The sequence below is a fragment of the Sturnus vulgaris genome, chromosome 8 (genome assembly GCF_052056855.1).
Source record: "Sturnus vulgaris isolate bStuVul1 chromosome 8, bStuVul1.hap1, whole genome shotgun sequence".
NCBI lineage: Eukaryota > Metazoa > Chordata > Aves > Passeriformes > Sturnidae > Sturnus > Sturnus vulgaris.
In genome coordinates this window covers 8,513,700-8,527,176 of record NC_142250.1, presented here as the reverse complement: position 1 = coordinate 8,527,176, position 13,477 = coordinate 8,513,700, and the positions used below count along the sequence as shown (strand labels likewise).

Sequence of the window (13,477 nt, the reverse complement as noted above, 5' to 3'; positions counted from 1 at the left end):
CGACTGGCGAGGCTCCGGCAGGGAAACCTCGGTGCCTGCGCGCTGTTACCGACGGTAACCTCCTGGTGTCTAGCCACAAAAGTGAGTACCAGCAATAAAGGCCAGGACAGTACCTTTCTTGGCTTCTTTCTTCCTCGTTAATTTACTTTCCTGAAGCAGGCCGGTGCCACGTCTTTCTGATGATTGCACTTAGGAGAGCGGGAGGGAGCGGTTCATGGCAGCTTCCCGGCGGGTGCACAGTACACTGCCGCTAAAAAGCATGCCATGAATTTTTAACTGTGTTCTTGGGTTCCTGCAGTTAATCTAATTATGCATTTTAATATGATGGTACTTCAATAGCTACACTAGTAGCACGTATTGTTAAAAGTATACTGTTATGTACTGAGAAAAAGTGCATTAATTATTCACTAGATTGATTGGAGAGGAATGGGAGTCATATCTCTCTTCTGCTACCAGTTTTTCAGCTCTGTTTGTCGTCGGCAGATGAAACAAATGAGCTAAATAGTGTCTCCCATCCATTCCTCATCCATGATTTTTTGACTTTCGTCTCTGAATTCCTCCTTGATAGGTGATGGTCAGAAGCACAGATCCTCATTGCTTTGCACGGGGTTGTCAACATTTGTGGGAAGTAAAATGTGCTGGAATGAGTGAGATATACAGTGTTGCTAACAGCTTTCTACAGAAGACAGAAGTCTCCGGGCTAACATATGCTTATTTAAAATATAAGAAAATGCAGTTAGAAGGGAAAATTTTTAAAGCCTCATTTCTTCATCAGGATTTCACAGGTGCTTGGCAGTTCAACTGGACCCCTGACATTTACAATTGGGACACAAACACAGCAGGCTAGCCTTGAAGGAAATTCTGGACCGAAGGTGCAAGGCAGAGGACAGGGTGCTCTGCTTCTCTCCAGAGTGCTTGTCTCACCTGGAGGCAGAGATGGCAGAGGCAGCTGTTCAGAGTTCCTGTCTCCATCTTGGGCCATGTTTCTTAGGGCAAGGAGAGGCATTCAGATATTCATTAAATACCTTCATGCCATCCTGAAGTCCTCTGCATACCACTGGCAAGCTCATGCCACAACTGGGAAGCCCTATCCTGTTGCGTATAGGTAAACCCTTACAAAATAAGGCCCTTGTAAAACCATGGCTCAGGCCTGCTACTTCAGCTAAGTAGAAGAGGACTATGGGAAAGTGACTCAGCTGAATTAAGGTAGAAAAACAAATTATATAACCTTTACATGCTCATATTGTGGTTTATGGTGGTTGGTTGAATTATATTTGTTGTGCTTAATTGGAATGTAACTGATAAAGGTCTAACTGCTTTAAAAGGCCTATTTTTTGCAATAAAGGGTTCTCTCTTGCACCTATCTGGGGACTCTATGTCGCTCTGCTTCATAACCTACCCTATGCAATAATTGATAAAAGATTCGTGTTAATCACAGAAGTATTGGGGTTTGTATAAATCAGAATACTAAGCTCTGAAGTGAACCATGGACACTAGATAAAAGAAAATATATGATTAAATCATTCTGTTTTAAATCACCATGTTATATTGTGTTGTGCTATGTTATGTTATGTTTTCCAAATAGGTTGTATCTACTACCAGCTTGCAAAATCAGACTTCCCAATAGTCTTTCCTTCCTTTGTCTGATCAATGCTGCCTCTCTCAAGGACCAGACTTCCAGAACTTCTCTGGTGGTTATCTACAAGGACCAGATGGCTATCTGTGACTTACTACTGCCCAGAGGCTTTGTGAGTTTGGACAAGAATGTTTATTCGACCACCACTGCTTACCTGGCAAAATTATGACAGCAAAACCCCAAAAATTATTGATTATAACTAGAAACCATAGTATAAAAAGAGGCTGCAAACCAAGGTTTGATGGAGCGTGGAGTGGGCAGTGACCCCTCACGTTCCCCAGCACTGCTTGCTCTGTCTATATCAAATAAAGCAATGTAAATTTTCCTGAATATCGAGACTTTTGTTTCTCATTTATAACACCTAGGTTATATATTTACGGATGCTATATTTTTTCCTGTTGTTTAGATACTCCCTCCTCTTCTTTAGTTACTGTGACTTTCCTAAAAGAAATCTTTGTCCAGTTCGTTCAGTGGAGAAATCCCATCAGAGAGCCAAATGGCTTTTGCTTAATCAAGGTATGATACTTAGAGCTGCACATGGACAGCCAATATATCTAAGAGTGGGCTTGAGGGAGGTTTAAAGGAAAGTCTCTACCTAATCCTGGTACTTCATGCACCCAGGATAAGTCTTGGGCTCCTGTCTCTGCTGCAGAGTTCAGGATTTTGGATACAGAAAAAGCATTCCACCAAATGAGGGGAGAACATGAGATGACAAATCAGAGTGTCTTCTTGCTTGACAGTATGGCATATCTCTTAAAGGGGAGTCCAGGCTCTCCTGAATCAGTTAGGGATGGGATTTGTACCTCAAAAATCTACAGATAATTTTCTAGTCTACAGAAGAAAACTAGAAACAGTAACATGTAATGGAGTAGAATTGAACCAAATAGGTGAAAGTCTCAGGTTAACTGAACTGTATTATCATTGAATTGATGCTTGACTGAAGATGAGTGAGGTTACAGCCTTGACTGAATGGCTGAAACTCTCTGATGCAAACTGTGGGAGCAGCTGGAAATAATAACCTTACTGCAGAGATAAACAAATAAGGAATTAACTACTGTAACTCTGCCTTGCCAAAATCCCTTCACCAACTCACCAAATAGTGCCCTACCATGGAAAATTAATACAACCTGTGAAAAAGACACACCGAAACACTTCCTATACAGCATCATCCCAAGCAGTTTGGGTTAGACTCTAGAACAAACCCACTGGTTCAATCTTTGCAGAAGCACTGTCTCCAAGACTCCTGAGAACAGCTCTCAGGCATGTACCAATGGGGTTTTGTCAAAATCCAGGATGACTACATGGATATAATAAAAATTACTGCAAAAGGACAAGTTATGCCCTAAATTATTTCAGGCAATCAGCATCTCTAAAACAATTTTTCCTGGTGGTGTTGACAGCTCCCAGGAATCTGTGGCAGTTGTCCAGGAATTTTAGATGCTAATCAGCATGGTTTTGCAGTACAATCTGTTCAGCAAATCTGAGTCTTAATAAAGTCCCAAAATATGACTGCTAGTAGCATAAAGAGCCTGTGCCTGCAGCCCTTACACGCTTCTACTAACATTGACTTGGAACCCTTAAGAAATCAGTGGCAGTTCAACGTGTAGAACTCAGCCCTAAGCACCGTGAATGGTGTTTTCTCAAGCTCAGTGCATACCTGCTCTTCAGCTGGTTCAATTTCCAATTTTCCAGTACATTAGGAACATGTTTCTGCAAGGTCTGTCTTCTCACATTCTTGCTCCTGCTTCTGCTTTGGTCCTCCATTGCATTCACTTTCTAGAGATGTTACGTTTTTTCATTATAAAATCAGGCTTCATAATTCAGTGTATCTGTCAGATGCTTAATTTAAAAATTAAACATTTCACCAAACTTCTAGTATTAGCTTTTAAGGGAATTCGAGACTGAGACTTTAAAAGGCATTTCTACAGATTTAAAACGAAGTGAGATATTCTTTCCACACTTCATGTCTAGCTCGAACAAAGCTCTCCTGCTGCTGTTACAGCACACAAGCTAATTTGAAGAAGGCTTTATGCCATCTACATTATCCAGAGATTTGGGATTCAACTAGTAACTAACTATTCTGCTTGCTCCCTAACTGAAGAATAAATGCAGCAGACAGCAACAAAAAAAGGAAGCATTGTACCCATGTTTTTTTCTCCAGACATACCTCCACTGAATACAAAACAAGGAAAATCCTGCACAATCACTGCTGCTAGTACAGAGAAGTCAGAAGGGGATAGGGAGAATTAAACAGGGGATCTATATCCTGCCTTCTGGGGTTTCTTAAGTGAAACATTTTTTTCAGATGAATCACACCATCCTTTTATTTGCATTTGATTTGCATTGTAAGGCATTTGGCTTCCTTCTAGTATTAGGGAAACTGGATAGCAGAGAAAAGATCATTGTCTATCTAAAATCACTGTTCTGTTCAAGTGTTAGATCAGCATATTATTTTAAATGTTAGGCCCATCATTTTGGTTTAGCAGGTACAAAATGTCTACACCTACTCTTGACAGCACTGAAGTATTTTTCTTAATTTCTTAGTTCCCACAGCCTGCAACACCTACTTCTTGAATATCATCAGAATGTGCCAGTAGAAATGCATTCAATTCCTCTTCAGATTTTTCCTAAATGGAAATCTATGAAGATTTGTACTGGACACATGTGCAAAGAATTTGCAAAGGCTTTTCATAACTGACTACTTATTTAATTTTAAACTGAAGAGCAAACTGTTTCTATTGAATGCCACTGGCTTTGATTGCCATGATATGTGACCACTAGATTGGTGAAATAGGTAGAGACTGGAATTTAGGGTGTTTACCTGAGCACTTATTGGAGGCTCAGTAACTTATTTCTTCATTTCAGCTGGCTGAGGTCAGTTGAAAGTCTTTCCATTCTCTTAGCTGGGCAGAAGGGCAGCATGTAGTCCTACAAAACAAATTAAACATGGGGAACTACCTTATTGTAATGTGCTTCAGGTTCAGTTTTGATTGGATAAGGTGAAAATTAATAATCTGTCTGACAGTGAGGTAAAGCCTAACCCTATCATGGTGAAAGTTATGGCAAGAGAAAACTTTATAGGCTCCATCTTAGGTAACTGAGCAGTGTGAAGTAGGTGTCTTCTCTAAGGTGCTTATTGACCCAGTCGTTGAAGATGTCATCCTATAACATGCAGATGCCTAAGTCAGCTAGGATGCATCACCCTTATCTTTCTGCGATAATTAGACAGAGAGGCCAGAACAGCTTAGAATAAACTTGTACTATTTCAGGTGTTCTCAGATTAATTTTACCCTGAGAGCTTGTTCATCTTCTGATCAAGTCTTTTTAATGTTCTGCAGTTCTCCTTCAGCTGCTATAGTGTTCCCAGTGGCACCAGCATCACATCTCTATATGATGCCACCAACTAAACACTGATACCAAGGTGTTTCAATGAACTATTTCGCTGATCATTGCATGTTCCTGTAGAATTTCTAAAAGAAACAGTAGAAGGTTGAGAAAGTACAAGGAATTATATTTCCTTTTTTCCAGATAAGAGGCCAGAAACAGACTCCTCCCAGTATTCCTGATGTCAATCCTATATTGAAATGCCTTCAGATTAAATTAATGTAGCCTTTTTGAATGACCATATGAGATAAATGCATTCAAAATACATTTTATAACAGAAATTGTAAGTTACATAAAATCCAACCCCATATGAATTTAGAAAACAGTTCCTGACTTCAAACCTGACAAACTTAACAATTAAATTAAATATTACATGACTGAACTGCAGTTTGATCATCCTCTACATCTTAAAGTGACCCATGCCCAAGACAGTCGATGAGTGACTAGTTGAGGTATATCAGTCACATGTATTCTTCTGTTTCTGCTTGGGAGACCAGGGGCATTGGTTTTGAAGTCAATTCACATGTGGCTCCCACACAGGTACAGAATCAACCCCATCAGAAGTATCCTGTTGGCCAAGGATCCTCACAAGTGACTGACAGCTTCACTAGAAGTCTTTCTCCTGCTGAGAAGACAATGTGGGCACACACAGTGTCTAACGAAGCAAAAGTTTTGCAGCCTTTCCCTAAGTTTAGAAATTTATGTGGTCTGTCATTTCTATTCCACTTTCTATCTTTACAGCCATTAAAGGAATGAGGTTATCTTAATTCCTTTCAAAATCAAAGATGATTAAAATTGGCTGCTTGGATCCATTGCTAATAGCAGGACATTTATACACCAGAGAAATGGTCACAAAAAAATAATGTTGCTGTTTAAACCCAGTGAGGTCCTTTCAGCTCCATATTATGGGGACATTCCATACAAGGAGTGTTTCCAAGAGATTCTACACTGTCGCTTCCTTATCATGCCTTTCACCAGGATTCCTCTGTTAGTCACAGAGTCCTGGTTTGTTTTCTAGGACACATACTGCAGGTAGCATTTGGTATATAAAATATCTGTCTGATACAGCTGCATCCAAATGTTTGCTAGGCAGTGTGCTGGTGAAGTCACCAGTTTGTGTCATGGGAGAATCTAACTGGGCACTCTGTGTTCTGGTTTCAGGGTTAGGCCTGTTAGAATTTTATCCCAATTGACCTTGCACAGGAAAGTGAGAAGTCACTGGATCATGTAATGGATTGCCACTTTGAATCTGAAATGGAGAGTAAGTGCACTGAGAGTATCACAAATCCAAAGATAAGCTCCTATATGAAAAAAGTCAGAAAATAATTTTCCTTTTGGTAGACAGAGGACTTCCACCTATTGCTGTGAGAGCAGATATAAGCCCACTTCTGATCCCAGTCACCCAGGTAAAAGGAGCAATTCTCCAGTTAGCTCTTGGGATTGGCATAATTATTTTTTTCCTGAAGGCAGATCCAGACTGAGTATTTGCAGATGGTCTCCTTGTTTTTCCCAAACAATGTAGAATATCTCTGCAGAACACAATACTTGGAAACAATCTCCATCTGAAGTGAGTTTGTAGTTTGGTCTGATTTTTTCCAAATACTGGAATATAGGTATCTAGGGAGAGAAAAATGGCAAAACAGTGTGTTCTGGAGACCAAGCAACATTAGCTGCCCTCTGTGCAGCCACTTGCACTCAAGTTCCCCCTCCACTGCAGCATTGCTAAGAGGTAAATAGCAATTTGCCCTTACCACTGCACATCTTGAGGTGACAGCTATCCCAATAACTGAGGCCCAATGGCCCAGTGTAAATTAATTTCTTTTCATTTCACACACTATTTGGATTGTTTTGATCCAGTCTCAGGGAGGATATTCAAAGGAGCGTGGATAGGGATCTATATATCACTGCAAACTCTCACTTTGCCCTAAGAAATGTTTCTCATTAGTACAAAATTGGTTTGTCTCAATAGTTTTCCCAGTCACACTTGAGCTATGACTATCTGCAGCTCCTTAGTTTTTCCTGCCTTGTCACAAAGCTGTAGTTTTTCTCTATTTTTCTAAGTCCTGAGTTGGGTTCCAGCTGCATAAATGGGCATTTGTCATACAGATCAGGCCAAGAAAGAGCAAGCCGAAGCAAGAAGGATTATGGTAAATGTTATTTCATGAAAATAGCACAGTTTAAAAAAAAAAAAAGTCTCATTACTATCAATATATTTAATGATATGTAATATCATAATAACCATTTCTGGTTGGAAATTTTTATCCAGAGGTTTTTAAAAACAGAGGTTTTAAAGGTTCTTAAGGGAAATCTGGCTTGCAAATTATGTCCTGTTTCTTACAGAAATAGATACTGAAAAAATATTGAACAGTTCGTCCACTCAAGTGCTTAGATTAAAGAAATACATTCCAAGGGAAAAAAGGATTTAATTTTTAGAACTGCCAGGTAATTATTTCAATTCTCAGCATCCCTAGTTGCTGTGCCTCTACCAAACTTCTCCCTAAATGCAGTCTCTTCCTCTGCCCCTCAGAGTGCAATGCCACCGTGAAATAACTTGCCTCCTTGAAACCTCAAAAGAGCCATAATGCAACAATAGGTTTTGTCACATCACAGCCAATACTGGGACCCCAATAGGGAGATAAGGCTGTTCCTGGGGAATAAGCCCAGAGTCAGACTACATCTTTTATACAGGTGATGCTTTTTTGTGGAATCACTGCAGTGTTGGATAAAAATTGTCCATTCACATCTAGGAGGAACTAAGATATTATTCTCATAGGGTAGAAGGATCCAAGGGGAGAAGTTTGCTGCAAAGGACCCTCCGGACACCCCAGGCTGAGGTGATGGGCAGCACACTTTCTCTTCAAGCTTACCACAGCTGCACTGAAGGAAACCAGTCCAGCTGCTTTTTTTTTCCCCTACTCCAGTTCCCCTCAAAGACAAACCGTGGGGAGAGGATGAAACTGGGCTGTGCACATGTTTTCCTCAGTGTGAGATGGAAACATTTCTTGCTAATGATAATATTTTTTGCTTAACAAGATGACCCATTTTTACTCATCATTATGAAAAATTGGGGGTTGAGTAACAAATATGAGTGATTACATTTTACCTGAGGTTGGTTTGTCAGACATTTCTATGATCCTTCTAATCATTTCACAGCCTGTTAAATGAGCTGAGACAACACTTCATGTCACTGTTAGCATTTTAAATTAAAATCATGGTAACAATAAATAGCACCTCATGTTTTTACAGATAATTTAATCTAGAAGAATAAAAATAACTAGTTCTGCCTGGATGCATGCGTGACTTGCACACATGCACGTGTTTACTTTCTTATCTAAAAATCAATTTGAGTTCTAGGAAGCTATTTCTAGCACTTGATTCTAAGTGTGTGTTTGTACAGTGTCACCAAAAAGCAAAAGGATGTTTAAAGGAAACCAACAGCAAGTATATTTTTCATAACGGGTTCTTTAAAAAGCTAATGCAGACCCAGAGAGGAAGTTATCCAAGTTTGATACAGAGGGATACCTGTTCAAGATAATCCCGAAATATTTTTTGCTAACAGTGTTTGTGCACTAAGATGCTTTAACCAACAAGTTAAAATCTTTCTTTCTTTTATTCCTTCCCTGTTCAGGAATGTCTTCCCTGCCCACCAACAATCTCTACAACACTAAGTCACCCTGCTTACATAGATAAGGCATTATATTTTGTGAGAGAAAACACCAGCAAAAGCAAGCCACTACCTAACATGAAGACCATTTTTTCTTAATTTATTTCATAGTGTGGACACTCACAATACAGTCTTAATTTTTTAAAAATACCCCTGCTCTGTCATACAGTTGCCTTCAGAAGTGTATTAATTTCCATCTTTAAACACCAGCCCAACAAGGAGCTTTGAAAGATACAAGTGGGCTGTTGCTCCTCATCTGCCCTTTATGTTGCTTAAAGTCTCTCTCCAAAAGTACATCTCTCTCATGCTTTTGTGAGGGACAGGTTCTTTCACACACACATGTTGCTACATCTGCCTGCTACACAGACTAATACACTCTCTTGCTGAATGAATTTAAACAGCCACTTGGCACCACCAGCCAATGAAGCACCCAGAATTTCATTGGCAGCTTTCATGCAGGCCGTGTACAATTACTAATCTGAACAGGTTTTTTTCATTATGACCCTAGTCACACAATTTTTTAGGCATTCCTTTCAAATAATCTTATGACATGACATTGCTAGGTTGGTGGAGAACTTCTTTGACAATTTTGGAGATAATAAGTTTCATACATATTTGGCACCATAATGGTTTATGTGCCACCAAGTGTACTTTACTGGCAGTCATCTCAGTAGCTGGCTAGAAAGTCATCCATAGCAAACAAACTTCTCCAGGCTATGCCTCTGAGGGATCAGATTTTTGGAATCTTTGGAATGAATCATTCTGTTGTTACTAATGGTTTCACTTCTGGGCATTTCTAAACTAAATTTACTGATCTAACCAAATAGCCTGAGTTTGGGATAAAATGTTTCAAACGAGAATGGGCAGCAGACTCTAATCCTGGGTAGCACTGCAGCTTTCATGTAAGCCTTTGAGAGAAACTGCATGGGGAATTCTGCATGCTGGGAAAGCTCACCTGATTTTAACATAGGCATGAATCAGTTTCGAGATGGAACCAGGCCCCACTTGGATGAGATCAGTCTGGGCTCTGTTCCTGCTCCTTGTGGGAGGATCCTTGGCTGCAAGTTACATAAAGTTAGCAGCCATCTGGGGGTAAGAAATTTGAGGAAAAGATAGAAAACACCATGGCACAATACATTTTTTTCCTTTGATGAACACATCTTTCAGTTCCCAGCCTCAGATGGAGCTAGAAGTGTCTGGTCACACAGCTTTCAACACCTACTGCCTGAGAGATAGGTGTGTATGTGAAAACATCTGTTTTCAGGAATGTTTTTACATATTGACTCTTTCCTATCTTTCAAATTGTAAATATGTCTATGTTTCATGTGTGGCAGTGGCAGGAGCACAGTATTTCCCAAGGACTGTGCCTTTTATTCATTCAATTTTTCCAAGGATACATATCTGTTAAATTATCTAGAGCACAGTTTGTTTATCTGTTTGCTACCTGCCTACATATCTTTAGTTCATTGCACTTTTCAGCTCCTATGAATATGAACATGTCATTGACTTCAGAGCCTTCTTTTAAGAAGAATCTCCTTTGTGCATAAAACCATTTGACAGAACCTTCTTGCATGCTCACAGGCAGGGCCTTCAAAGTGGTATTAAAGATGGTCCACTACCTTGCTCTGAACACTGCAGATTTAGCAATTGCAATGAGTAGCATTCATTATAACAACGGAAATAAAATTGTCCCTTGAAGGACAACAAACTCACCTCAGTTTGCACTACACAAGACATTGCTTTAACAATTGCACAAAATACCAGATGGCCCATTTCTGCAGCAAGACACTGCCTAACATTTCCATAGTGAGTACCATTTAGGTAAGAGCAGGGCTGCAACAAGAGATAAACAATGCCTTGCCTTTGTGCTCAGGTGAATTTCACCCCATCTAACAGTTTTCTGTCCTTGCCACATGCAACCGGCTGCAGCAGAGGCAAAGGACTCAGAGCAGCTGTGCAGCCATATCATTTTTCCTGCTGAGTTAGAGCATTGCTTGGCTGCAATCTGAAAACTGCATGTTACCAGCAAAGCTAAAACACTGGAGAAAAACAGGCTCATCTCACTGCCATGTAGGAACTAATGAGTGCTCCGTACTTTTCTTCTAAGTTTGTCCCTTTCTTGTAGATCATGTCTTCTCTTTATCATATAGAAGTCTGTTGGCTTAAGTGAGCCCCTCTCCAGGAACTTTGAAAGTTCATCCCCCTATTCAGAGTCCTACCCAGCAAAAGCCTCCAGCCTACTCAGTCATTCTCCCAGGACGGCAAGAGCTGAACCCCCAAACCTTTACATGTAATGCAAATTGTTGCGTTGTGTTGTTTAATGTTAATTTTCCTTCTATGTTGATGGTTCGTCCCAGTTTCATTCCCCTAAGTTAAGAACATAATGGGTTTTCCCTTTCCCGCCTTTGCCCTAGTCAGTCATCTTAAACCCCTCCCCTTTATCTGGAACCTTCCCTGTCCCTCACCCTAAACCCTTCCCCACTGGATGTCAATCCTTTGTAGCCCCTCCCTTTGTTCTAGAAGTTTCTGTGTCAAGCATTCCCTTTTGTATTCATGATTGGTTGTATTGTATGTATCCCCACCCTCGGTTTGCCTTATTGGCTCAATGTTCCCCTTTCCCCGCCTTCTGTACCTCCCCCCGGTACCCGTTATTGGCCAGAGTTCTGTGCCCTCCCCTTGCTCCTCCCCTGTACTTAATCCTGTGTAGACCCCGCCCCCCCAAACAGCCTTTTGCGGTTCCTTCTCCCAACCTCTGGACGTGTTACCTCTTCCTTCAATAAATCCCTTCCCCCAGAACTGTGAAAGGTCTCTCCTGCACCTCTTTGTCCCTCCCTGACGACTCGCCCAGGCGTAGCTGTTGCTACACCCCTTCTGCGGCTCCCAGAGTGGTGCCGGGTAGGGGCCACTCGCGACGTGGGCTTCTTGGAGCCAGCCGGTAGCCCAGGTGAGGTGGGCAGCGGGTGGAAGAAACGTCAGCAAATGTGGAAGCGAACTGCTGACATGAATATAAGAAAAAAAAAGGACAGAGTGTGAAGGAATAGAATTTTCCCTAAGTACCCAATAAAATCAATATACTTTCAGATGAGATTAAAGACACAAGTCTGAACTGTATTCTCTGTCCCTATGTGATACTTGGGATGCAGGTACCCTTTGCAGATGGGAATTTAATATATGGAATTGTGATAAATGTGATTCGTGCTAATTAAGTTGTAACTATATTAACAAAATTGTATTTAGATCAATAGAAGACAATTGTTACAGAGTGAAAGGGGGGGAGATGGGTGAGACAGGATAAAAGACATCTTCCAGATGTTGGGAGTCGAAGAAGGAGGTTGGAAGAAAGTCAGATAAGAATAGAAGGAGGACGTAGGTCTGATAAGCAGCATCTAGAAATAGAGCTTCAACCTTGAAGCTGTCAAAAATGGAATGATTCCAAGCATGGGACTTAATTAGAGTCATGTTATGAAAAACATCTGCTCAGTCACACAGGGCGCGTGCGCTACCTGCAGGTCACACCTAGGTCACCGATGAAGATAATGAGCCTTCATCGGAAATAAGACCCTCAAAAGGATGAGAGACCTCCTAACCCATTAGTAGAGCATGCGCCGTGCAGTATAGTTACGTAAATTTTAGGACTAGAAACTAGGAGGAGCTTTCTAGAAACTTCTGTAACCTACAGTATATAAGTGGGATTGTTAGCCTGGATGCTTTGATACGTGAGGAATGGCGAGCCACTCCCCGTATCCCCGGTCGGAGGGGGGCCCCTCCCCGGTCGGTTTTGCTTATGCTTTATACGAACCTCAATTATACTAAATTACTTACTGCCAAATTTTGTATATTCTTAAATATATGCACTTTGATTGTTTCATCTCCAATACTTTGTCATCTCCAATACTTTGATTGTAATCATTTTGTTACTATTAAAAACTTACTATTAAATTTAATCTTGTTGCTTGATAAATTGGGAAAAATAGAACATCATTCATAACAGAATCATTTAGTATATGACATCAATGTGAAAAACTGCAGAGCCAAGTTTTCTCAGGGAATAAAAATGACTACACTCAAGCTACAGAAAAGTTTGTCGCATTCTAAGTTTTGTCAGTATTCTTCTGAATCCAAGCTAAGATGTCCCTGTTGGTTTGAATTTATTACCATTGTATAATAGTAACCAGAGAATAAAGCACCTTTTATTGCCCAAACTGACATTTTACTCCCTTCCTCTTGTTTCGTTTTGGTTTTCATCCTTTTGAAAGAACTGCTGTGTACTGTATGCTTCACGGTCTGGGTATCTTTCAGTATACTTTTCCTTTGTGTTCCTTCTGAGTTACTGCATTATTCTATGTAGAAAAGTGCCCCAAATGCAGGGGTCCTTAAAAATCATATGTTACAATTATTGGTATGTGACAGCAAAGACAAAGCAGCCCGTGCCAGTAGGAACCAGAAGCAATATGGCAAATTCTCAGTGGCATTGAAGTTCCTGGCTATATGAATGCACATGAATTTGAGATTTTATATACGAAAAGTAAATCAAATAATTCTGATTCATATTAGTATGGATACTACATAGGAAATTTAATGGTATTTTCTTCATTATTTAAAAATTCTTATCTGAATACAGAAAATGCCTAAAGGACGTTTGAAATTGAATTGAAATTTGAAATTAAATTTAATTTTAGTTGAAAGGACCAGAAACACCTTCTGAGGTTCTGTTTTTCCAATTTTTCATTCCAGCCAGTACTTGGCAATTGTTCTTTAGTGGCTATTGAAACTTCAGTGGACACATCATTTTG

The 13,477-nt window shown here is 40.2% G+C and overlaps 1 protein-coding gene across 2 annotated transcripts in view; it reads right to left on the bottom strand.

Moving 5' to 3' along the window:
* Positions 1-13,477, bottom strand: part of RTKN2 (rhotekin 2) — a 122,506-nt gene that overhangs the window by 102,307 nt on the left and 6,722 nt on the right. Inside the window, exon 1 of one of the 2 annotated variants that reach the window (XM_088168785.1) lies at positions 114-4,156. The exons of the other annotated variant lie outside the window; for it this stretch is intronic. The gene's annotated coding sequence lies outside the window, so the exon portion shown is untranslated. Of the gene's footprint in view, positions 1-113; positions 4,157-13,477 lie in introns of those variants that run through there. 2 annotated transcript variants of the gene reach the window in all.